Genomic DNA, 10,115 nt, shown 5'->3' with positions numbered 1-10,115 from the left:
CCTCCCATTTTCTTCCTCTTTCCCCCACTCCCCCCCTCCAGTCCTAAGAGCAGTCAGGGTTCTCTGCCCTGTGGGAAGTTCAAGGTCCTCCCCCCTCCATCCAGGTCTAGGAAGGTGTGAATCCAAACAGACTAGGTTCCCACAAAGCCAGTCCATACAGTAGAATCAAAACCCAGTGCCATTGTCTTTGGCTTCTCAGTCAGCCCTCATTGTCAGCCACATTCAGACAGTCTGGTTTGATCACATGCTCATTCATTCCCAGTCTAGCTGGCTTTGGTGAGCTTCCATTAGATCAGTCCCACTGTCTCCATGGGTGGACGCATCCCTCCCAGTCCCGACTTCCTTGCTCATGTTCTCCCTCCTTCTGCTCTTCATTGGACCTTGGGAGCTCAGTCCAGTGCTCCAATGTGGGTCTCTGTTATTATCTCCATCCATCTCCAGATGAAGGTTCTATGATGATATGCAAGATATTCATCAGTGTGGCTGGTGGATAATCAAGGAAAGAATTGTTTCTTAATTTGAAAGTGCAAAGTTCTTATGTTGAGACATAACTCCTAAGTGACCACACTTAGTTCCTCTCATATCATTAAATCTAACATTTGGAAATGTCTTTCCATCCAATTGGAAATAGTTATCTACATAATGTAAAAACATGAGAAATAAGAGTAAAGAGATTGATTCATCTATGTTTTCAAATTCTACTATTGTTACCTCTTCTGTAGTACTATATCCTGTATTGCAACATGCCCATTTTATGCTATTTTTCTAGAATATCTAAAATTCCTTCCTGTTTTTCTGATTAAACACAATTACCAAAAGCAATTTAAGGAGAAAATTGTTTTTCATTTCATCTTAAAAATTACAGTACATCATTGATAGATAATAAGGCAAGAATTCCAAGAAGGAGCTTGAAGCAGAACACATGGAGAAAATTAATGACTTTCCTTTTATCTCCCTCTTGCTCAGAGAGTTTTCTTTTACAACTCACACCACCTGTCCAGAGGTATCATGGCCCACAGCAGGCTCTCCCCCATCAATAAACAATTGGTCCTTCAGAGAAACGGTCAGAAGCCAGTCTATCCTGGAAAATCCCCCAATTGAAGCTCGCTACTCATGGACTTGGTGTTAAGTCAACCATAAAAACTAGCAGTACAATAGATCTTATAGAAAGGATTCATTACTATAAGAGTCTGGGTTATGTTGATAATGAGACATGTTTTTTTTTTTTGCAAAAACTATTCCTTCATTGTTTTAGTTACAAAATAAACCAAAGAAATTACATAGAATCTAATATTTCCTAAATCAATAGCAATCCAGTTTGTCCAGGATTTTTTTTCATTTTCTTGTACATATTGCTCATATATATTGAAAAACAAAGAATCTGATGTATGTTTAAAAGTTGAGCTCAAAGTGAAAATGCTAGGAACAAGCTTTCAAAATGGATGATTCTGAGTTTTCCTGATGATACATATCTCAAGGATCTTATAGGTAGAATTTTTTTTTGTAGTTTTTCGAGACAGGGTTTCTCTGTAGCTTTGGAGCCTGTCCTGGCACTAGCTCTTGTAGACCAGGCTGGCCTTGAACTCACAGAGATCTGCCTGCCTCTGCCTCCTGAGTGCTGGCATTAAAGGCGTGCGCCGCCACCACCCGGCTATAGTTAGAATTTTTAAGAGAAATGATGCTAAAAGTGGAGAGTATTTTTTTCCTACAAGAGATGAGAGAATTTTTCTTTATTGGTGTGTATAATTTGGACATCTGAGCTTCAAAATATTGTAGAAGACATAGTTATGGATAATCTACATTATTCATACTGAACAATTTTTTCTGATAATATACAGTTTGGTTAATATTTTTAGTTCATCTAACATACTATTGGAATTGTAAAGTTCATGGAGATATCCTTGGTCCTTTAAATTATGGGAAAATAAAATTCATCCAAATATTTTATAAATTTGCTCTGTAGACATGCTCTCTATTTTATTTAAATTTTATTAGCATGATGACTTTCCAAAGTATTAATCTATGGCATTTAAACACAAACATACAAAGAAATCTTTGCATTATCCATGGTTTACTACTCTTATCTTTCCATCTTGTCCCTAGGAGCCCTCCTTTTGTTTTCAAGTTCCTTTCCCATCCTATATTCCACATGAAGAAGACACGCATAAGACCTGTCTCTGTTAAACTGGCTTATTTAAATTAATAATTTAACATCACCAGTTCCACTTGAAAACAACATAATTATGTTCTTCCTTATATTAGAATTGAACTCCATTATGTGCATGTACATGCACATGTGTGTATACACTATTTTCTCTATCCATATATGCATGCATCCATCATTGTATACATATTACTAGCACAAAAACAGATACATAGGCCAAATTAATAGAGCTTAGGAGCCAAGAATATATTCAAAATGAAGAACAAAAGATAACTTGGAGAAAAACAATCTTTAGACAATTGCTTGATTCTGGAAAACTTGATGCTACATAATCCATTAATATTTGATATCTGTCTCTTTACCCTATAAAACTCGATTCAAATGGCCCAAAGACCTTGATGTAAGTTCTAAAATTCTGAAAATGCTAGAGGAAAATATAGAGAAAATGCCTGAAGATGTGCTTATTGGCACTGACTTTCCAAGAAGGTTCTTAATAGCTTAGAAAATAGTAGGAAGATTTCTTAAATAGGATTTTATCAAATTAAAAAGCATCTTCACAGCAAAGCAAAAAAAAATATTCAGGAGAATAAATATATAGTTTTCAAAGTTGGACATAATTGCTCATGAAAGAGTATTATCCTTAATAATAATGTATTAATTAAACAATTTATCAAATTAAATAAATAATTGCATAATTAAAATGCTAAATACTAAGAGTAACAACTAATTCTGTCAGTACATTTGCAAATAAACTGAGTGCACATTCAAAATAAAGCAAAAATATGAGAAAATGTTCAACATCTATGACTATTAAGTAAATGTAAATTAAGACTGCATTGAAATTCCATTATACTCAAGGCTGAATTATTGCCATCAAGAGAACAGAAAACCATCAAATGTTAGCAAGGATGCATGGGGGAAAGTAACCCTTATACATTGCTAGCAGAAATAGTAATTGGTATTAGCAACTAAAATGCAGTATTATGGTACTTAAAAGAGACTAAACATTTAACTTCATTTTAAACTAATACCCATATCATGATTGTATTTTATGAGTGTAAGATCCTATACTTTAAAAAAAATAGAAGTGGGGTCAATGGAAAATCAGGGAAATGTACAAATGGTATATATTTAGCACAGATAAAATGAACTGCTTAAGAATAATAGAGATATCAAGATTTACCTATCGACATAAAGTATTTTAAAAACACCGGAAAAATTATCACTGTTTATGCATATACCATTACTATGCTCCCAAATTAATTTGGCCTAAAATCTACATAAAATCCTTTTGATAAGTTCTTTCATCGTCTCTGTGGCCATAGAACCAGACAAAAGCAATTTAAGAGAGTAAATATTTACAAAGCAGAACAAGAGGTGAGTGATCAGCCAGCAAGCTAGGCACCTAACTCTCTCTAGGCCCTTGGTACCTGGGCAAAACCCTGGTCTCCTCCCCCGCATGCCTCAGCTTCACAAGCCAGACAGCAGGCAAGTTTTCTGCACGTAGGCTGTTCCAACACTCAATACCATTTATCAGACCCTGTAAGCTACAAGGCCCACTCTGCCCTCAAATCCACCCAACCCCTGCGACCTCAGAGGAAATCTGAACCACAGGCTGCAACTGCACAGAGAAAACAAAGAGAGTGGGCCAAGAAAGACTTCATTGGCTCCCTGTGACACAAACAGCCACTGCACAGAGCAGACTAAGAGCAGCTTTCTAAGACACGGACAGCAACTGCAAGGATTGGACCAAGAGGCAAAGATATTGCTGGCACTAATTGGAGGAAGAGATATGTATATTCCAATGCAAAAATTCATTCAATAATCTAAAAAGCAACATGATAATGTCAGAACTCAGTGCTCATACCACAGGAAGACCTGATCGTTCCTAACCCAGAAAAATCAGAAGAAAACTATCTTAAATATAACTTTATGAAGATGATAGAGACCCTTAAAGAAGAATTGAAATTTTCCCCTAAAGAAATGGAAGATAAACAGAAATTGGAAGAAATCAATGAATCTCGAATAGAAACCAAGAAAAAACAATCAAGCAGATAAAGTACACAGATCAAGATTTGAAAGCTGAAATAGAGCCAATAAAGAAAACACAAGCCAAGGGAATTCTGGAAATGCAAAATCTGGGTAAACTAACAGGAACTACTGATGTAAGCATAAGCAACAGAGTATAAGAGATGGAAAAGAGAATCTCAAATGTTGAAGAAACTATAGAGGAAACAGATTCATCTGTCAAAGAAAATGGTAAGTCCAACAAATTATTAACACAAAGCATCCAGGAAATCTGGGACCTCCTGAAAAAAATCAAACCTAAGAATAATAGGTATAGAAGGAAGAGAATAACTCCAACTCAAAGTTACAGAAAATATATTCAGCAAAATAATAGAAGAAAACTTCCACAACCTAAAGAAGGATATGCCTATGTAGATGAAGAAGCTTACAGAACACAAATGAGATGGGACCAAAAACAACATCCCTTCATCATATAATAATGAAAACACAAAACATACAGAATTAAAAAAGAATGTTAAGAGCTGCAATGGAAAAAGTACAAGTAGCATATAAAGACAAACCTATCAGAATTGCACCCAGCTTCTCAATGGAAAGCATGAAAGCCAGAAGATCCAGGACAGATGTGCTGCAGACATTAAGAGATCATGGATGCAAGTCCAGGCTATTATAAAGAGCAAAGCTTTCAATCACCATTGATGAAGAAAACAAGCTATTCAATCATAAAACCAAATTTAAACAATATCTACTCACAAACCCAGCCTTAAGAAAAGTACTAGAAGGAAAACTCCAACCCATGGAAGCTAAATCCACTCACAAAAACATAGGCAACAGATAACCTCACACCAGCAAACTCCAAAGAAGAGAAACATGCAAATACTACTTCCAAAAAATAAGAGAACTTTACAATCACTGGTAATTAATCTCTTGATATTAATGTACTGAATTCACCTATAAAAAGACACAGGCTAACAGAATGGACACAAAAGCAGGATACATCCTTCTGCTGTATACAAGAAACACACCTCAACCTCAAAGACAAACATTACCTCAGAGTAAAGGTTTGGGAAAAGATTTTCCAATCAAATGGATCCTAGAAACAAGCTGGTGTAGCTATCCTAATATCTAACAAAATAGACATCAAACTAAAATCATTCAGAAGATATAGAAAAGGACACTTCATAATCACCATAGGAAAAATCAACGAGGATGAAGTCTCAATCTTGAATATTTATGCCCCAATTACAAGAGAACCCACATATGTAAAAGAAACATTAATAAAGCTTAAATCACACATCAAACAACACACACTAATAGTAGGAGACTTCAACACTCCACTCTCTCCAATGGACAGGTCAATCAGACAAAAACTTAACAAAGAAATAAGCGAACTAACAGATGTTATGACTCAAATGGACCTAACTGATATCAATTAACATTTCACCCAAACACAAAAGAATATACCTTCTTCTCAGCACCTCACAGAACTTCTTTAAAATTGTTCACATTCTCGGTAACAGAGCAAACCTTTACAGATACAAAAAAAATAAATAAATAACCTCCTGTATCTTATTGGATCACCATGGTTTAAAGTTAGAATTCAACAACACTAATTGCAGAAAACCTACAAACTCAAGGAAATTGAATAGTGCTCAGTTAAATCATCACTGTATCAAGGAAGAAATTAAGTAAGAAATTAAAGACTTCCTAGAATTCAACAAAAATGAAGGCACAACATACTCAAACCTGTGGGACACTATGAAAGCAATGCTAACAGGAAACTTCATAGCACTAAGTGCCTACATAAAAACGTGGAGAAATCTCACACTTGCAAGTTAACAGCACACCTGAAAGCTCTAGAACAACAACAACAACAACAACAAAGACCCACCAAGGAGGAATAGTCAACAGGAAATAATCAAATTGAGGGCTGAAATCAATAAAAGAGAAACAAAGAAAACAATACAAAGAATCAATGAAGCAAAGAGCTGGTTCTTTGAGAATATCAACAAGATAGACAAACCCTTATACAAACTAATAAAAATCAGAAATGAAAAGGGGGGGCTAACAACAGACACTGAGGTAATCTGGAGAATCATTAAGTCACACGACAAAATCCTGTAGTCCACAAAATTGGAAAATGTAAAGAATGTAAAAGAAATTTTACATTTTTCTGGCTAGGTACCACATATCAAAATTAAATTAAGACCAGGTGAACAATTTATATAGACCTATAACCTGTTAAATACCTTCAGTAATGTGGCATGTTACAAGAGCAACTCAAAAAAATCAGTAGCCCTAATATATACTAATTATAAAGAATATGAGAAAGAAATCAGAGAAACATCACCATTCACAGTAACTGCAAATAACATAAAATATGTCACTTTAGCTATATAAGCTTACTCTCACAGTAGTAAACTGAGTTCCTGTTTGACTTGACTTTCTATCATTTTTGATTGTCCTGCATCATGAGGCTGTGAAATTGGCAGATAGTACACTCACATTTCCCTGGGGAATAAGGAGGCCTAGCAATGACTAGGGGAATATGGAAGCTCAAGAAGCAGGGCAACTGAAGGTTCAAAGTAGCTAGCAAACTAGACATCAAAATATCAAATAATCCAATTAAAAATGGTATACAGAACTAAACAGAGGCTTCTCAATGGAAGAATTTCTAAGGGCTGAAATACACTTGAGGAAATATTCAATTTTTTTACCTATAAGGAACCGACAAATCAAAACTACCCTGAGATACCTCTTACATCTGTCAGAATGGCTAAGATAAAAAACACCAATAATAGCTAATGCTGGAGAGGATGTGGAGTAAAGGAAACGCTCCTCCATTGCTGGTGGGAGCAGAAACTTGTACAGCCACTAGAGAAATCAGGGTGGTGATTTCTCAGAAAATTGGGAATCAATCTACCTCAGGACCCAGCAATACCACTCTTGGGCACATACCCAAAGGATGTTCATCCATATTACAAGGACATTTGTTCAACTATGTTCATAGCAACATTAATCGTAATAACCAGAACCTCGAGATGACCTAGATGACCCCAAACGAAGAATGAATAAAGAAAATGTGATACACTAACACAGTGGAGTATTGCTCAGTGGAAAAAAAAAACAATGACATCATAAAATTTGCAGGCAAATAGATGGAACTAGGAAAAAATCATCGTGAGTGAAGTAACCCAGACCCAGAAAGATATGAAAGACCTCCAGAGTGGGGAGACTCTCACTCAAGTCTTGGGATAACATGACCCCTCCAAGAACTCACGAGAGACTGTCCTTGCTGCAATCACACGAGGTTTATTGACAGGACAGGAACCAGTGCACTGGGACTGAAATTCATTTCCCATGCAGGGGTACAGAGTTCAACCCCGAGTAGCTGGGAGAAGGGGTATCTAAGGGAAGAAATCACAACCCCGTAATCCAAATGGGGTAGGCAGGGCATCATTGGAAAATTCCAAAAATACCAGTGATCATTGAAAAATTTTGAAAATACCAGTGATAATCACAAGGGGGTAACTCCCTATTTCTCAAGATAATTCTAAAGATTATATTCTAACTGTATCTTCAGGTAGTTCCTGAAACAGAGTCACTGAACTGGCTAACCTAGATTTTGGCCTCTTCTCTTCCTGCTAGATTTTTGGATCTATTTTTCCTGCTAGAGGGGTCTGGATTCATCAGGGTCTTTCAGATTAATATGGTATGTACCCACTCATAGGTGAGTACTAGTTATAAAGTAAAGGATAAGGAACTGTAGAAGGAGACTGCTCTATTTTCTTGGCCATGCAATCCAAATAAGCACACAGAAACTATAATAATTACAACACAGGTTGACCAATGACTCAGGCATATTCTTTGTTAACTCTTATATCTTAAATTAAACCAATTTCTATTCATCTATGTACCAGCATGAGGCTGTGACCTACCAGTAAGGTTTTCCAGTGTCTTTATCCCTTGGAAGCTATTTGGTATCTCCTTTACTCCCCCTATTCCCTTTCTATATCTCTATTTGGATTTCCTGCCTGGCTTTGTTTTGCTAAGCCATTGGCTGAAAGAACTTAATTCATTAACCAATGGTAATAACACATATTCACAGCATACAGAGTGGAATCCCACAGCATCTCCACTTTTCTGTCTAAATAAAAAGGAAGGTTTTAACTTTAACATAGCAAAATTACATATACAAAAAAGTTCTCAAGCAAGAATTATCGTTACAAAATTTATTTATGTATCCTATCTTTGTGAAACCAAAGTTTTATATTTAATTTATGTTTTATCATAACTAAGGAAAAGTATAATTATAACTGTCTTCAACTCTTCAAAGACCCCAGCAGGATATAATATTACCTAAGTAAACAGGAAGAGCATTGTAAACAACTTCCAAAACTTTAGAATTGACAGAGACATATCACTGCCTGGAGAGTCACCCAAAGTTCTTCTGTCATGTTGGAGCATCCATCTCCAGCCTACAGGCCCATAGTATCTAACACACTTTTCAGTAAAGCAGGAAATTTGATTATCTGTTCTGCATTGTAATGGCAAAGTTCATCAGTTGCTTTCTTTTGTGTCCTGTATAATGTCTGGCAATTTCTTCTGTGAAGTATCACAGAAGTATCATCCCATATTTTGTCAAGTTCAGCAGTCATTTTTCTGTGGGTCCGGCATGTGCAGTTCATACAGCATACTATCAAGCAGTCAGGTATTAGCAGTTTCTTGCCCAAATGTCTAGCAAACTCCATAAAGAGCATCTTCTATGCCCACCATTCTCTTGAAGTAATTGATGCTGCCAGAAGCTTGCATGTCTCACTGTCATGAAAAATCTAAGTTCTTAAAACCATTTAAATGCCACATTCTGCAGTTCTTTAAAGTGTTGAAGATTATCTATCTAACTGAAATATATCTCTATATAGCTAGAAAACCTAACATGACTACAAGTTTGACTATTATAAATGATTACCTATTAATCTGAAATTTTTAATTATATATTACATTTTTAAATAAGCTGTCTAAACATGATACCTTAATCAAAAACAGATATACATATAACAAAATTGACCTTAAATTAATATCAATAGGTTAAAATCCATATGAATGCAAAATATACATTTCTATATCATATCTCCCGTATTTTTTTTAGAAAAAGTAATTGACTGTGACTAATAACAATTTATGTCCAACCCCTTTTGAATGAAAACAAACATTTATAAACAAACATTTTGGGAATTTGGGTGTAGTTTTCCCCAAACTACTTCCTGCTTTTTGTTGAGGGAAGTAATTTTAGGATTCACAGAGGGCTTTCTGGGAGTCTGGTTCCATCAAACCACATTAGCCTGAAAGGAAAGCACAGGTTTTCATCTTCTGTGGAAACAAAAGCAAAACCTCTATTCCAAAGCAACATATCCTTAGATCCAAATTTTGAAGACAAGATTCCTTTAAAGTATATATGTTGGTTATATATACTTTACAGTCAAAAAATTCCATGAAAACACAATAATATACATAATCCAGACTCTCTGTATATATTCTATCTTTATGTGGCTAATTTTTCTTTATGCCTCTAATCGTGGCTATCTGTACTCTTTATATTACTTTTATTGTCTCTTTAAAGACTTTGTTTTATATTTTATTTGTTTTTTTTTTCTTTTCTTTTTATTTTTTTTTCTTGGGTCCCCATCGGGGAATCGAACCCCGGTCTCCCGTGTGACAGGCGGGGATAATCACCACTATATTCTTGTTTTATTTTTTAAATGTATTTCTTCTTATAACTGTCTATACTCTTTTTCTTATCTCTCCCAAGTCTATGTACATTTACACAACAATGATGAGGAAACTATCAAATGATAGTTTAAACCAATCACATCTAGTTAGGGTGCGGCCACCTAGAGCACAGGTAGAAAAACCTGGGGATGCAGAT

The sequence above is a fragment of the Microtus ochrogaster genome, unplaced genomic scaffold, assembly GCF_000317375.1.
Source record: "Microtus ochrogaster isolate Prairie Vole_2 unplaced genomic scaffold, MicOch1.0 UNK59, whole genome shotgun sequence".
Lineage (NCBI taxonomy): Eukaryota > Metazoa > Chordata > Mammalia > Rodentia > Cricetidae > Microtus > Microtus ochrogaster.
This window is presented reverse-complemented; position numbering follows the sequence as displayed.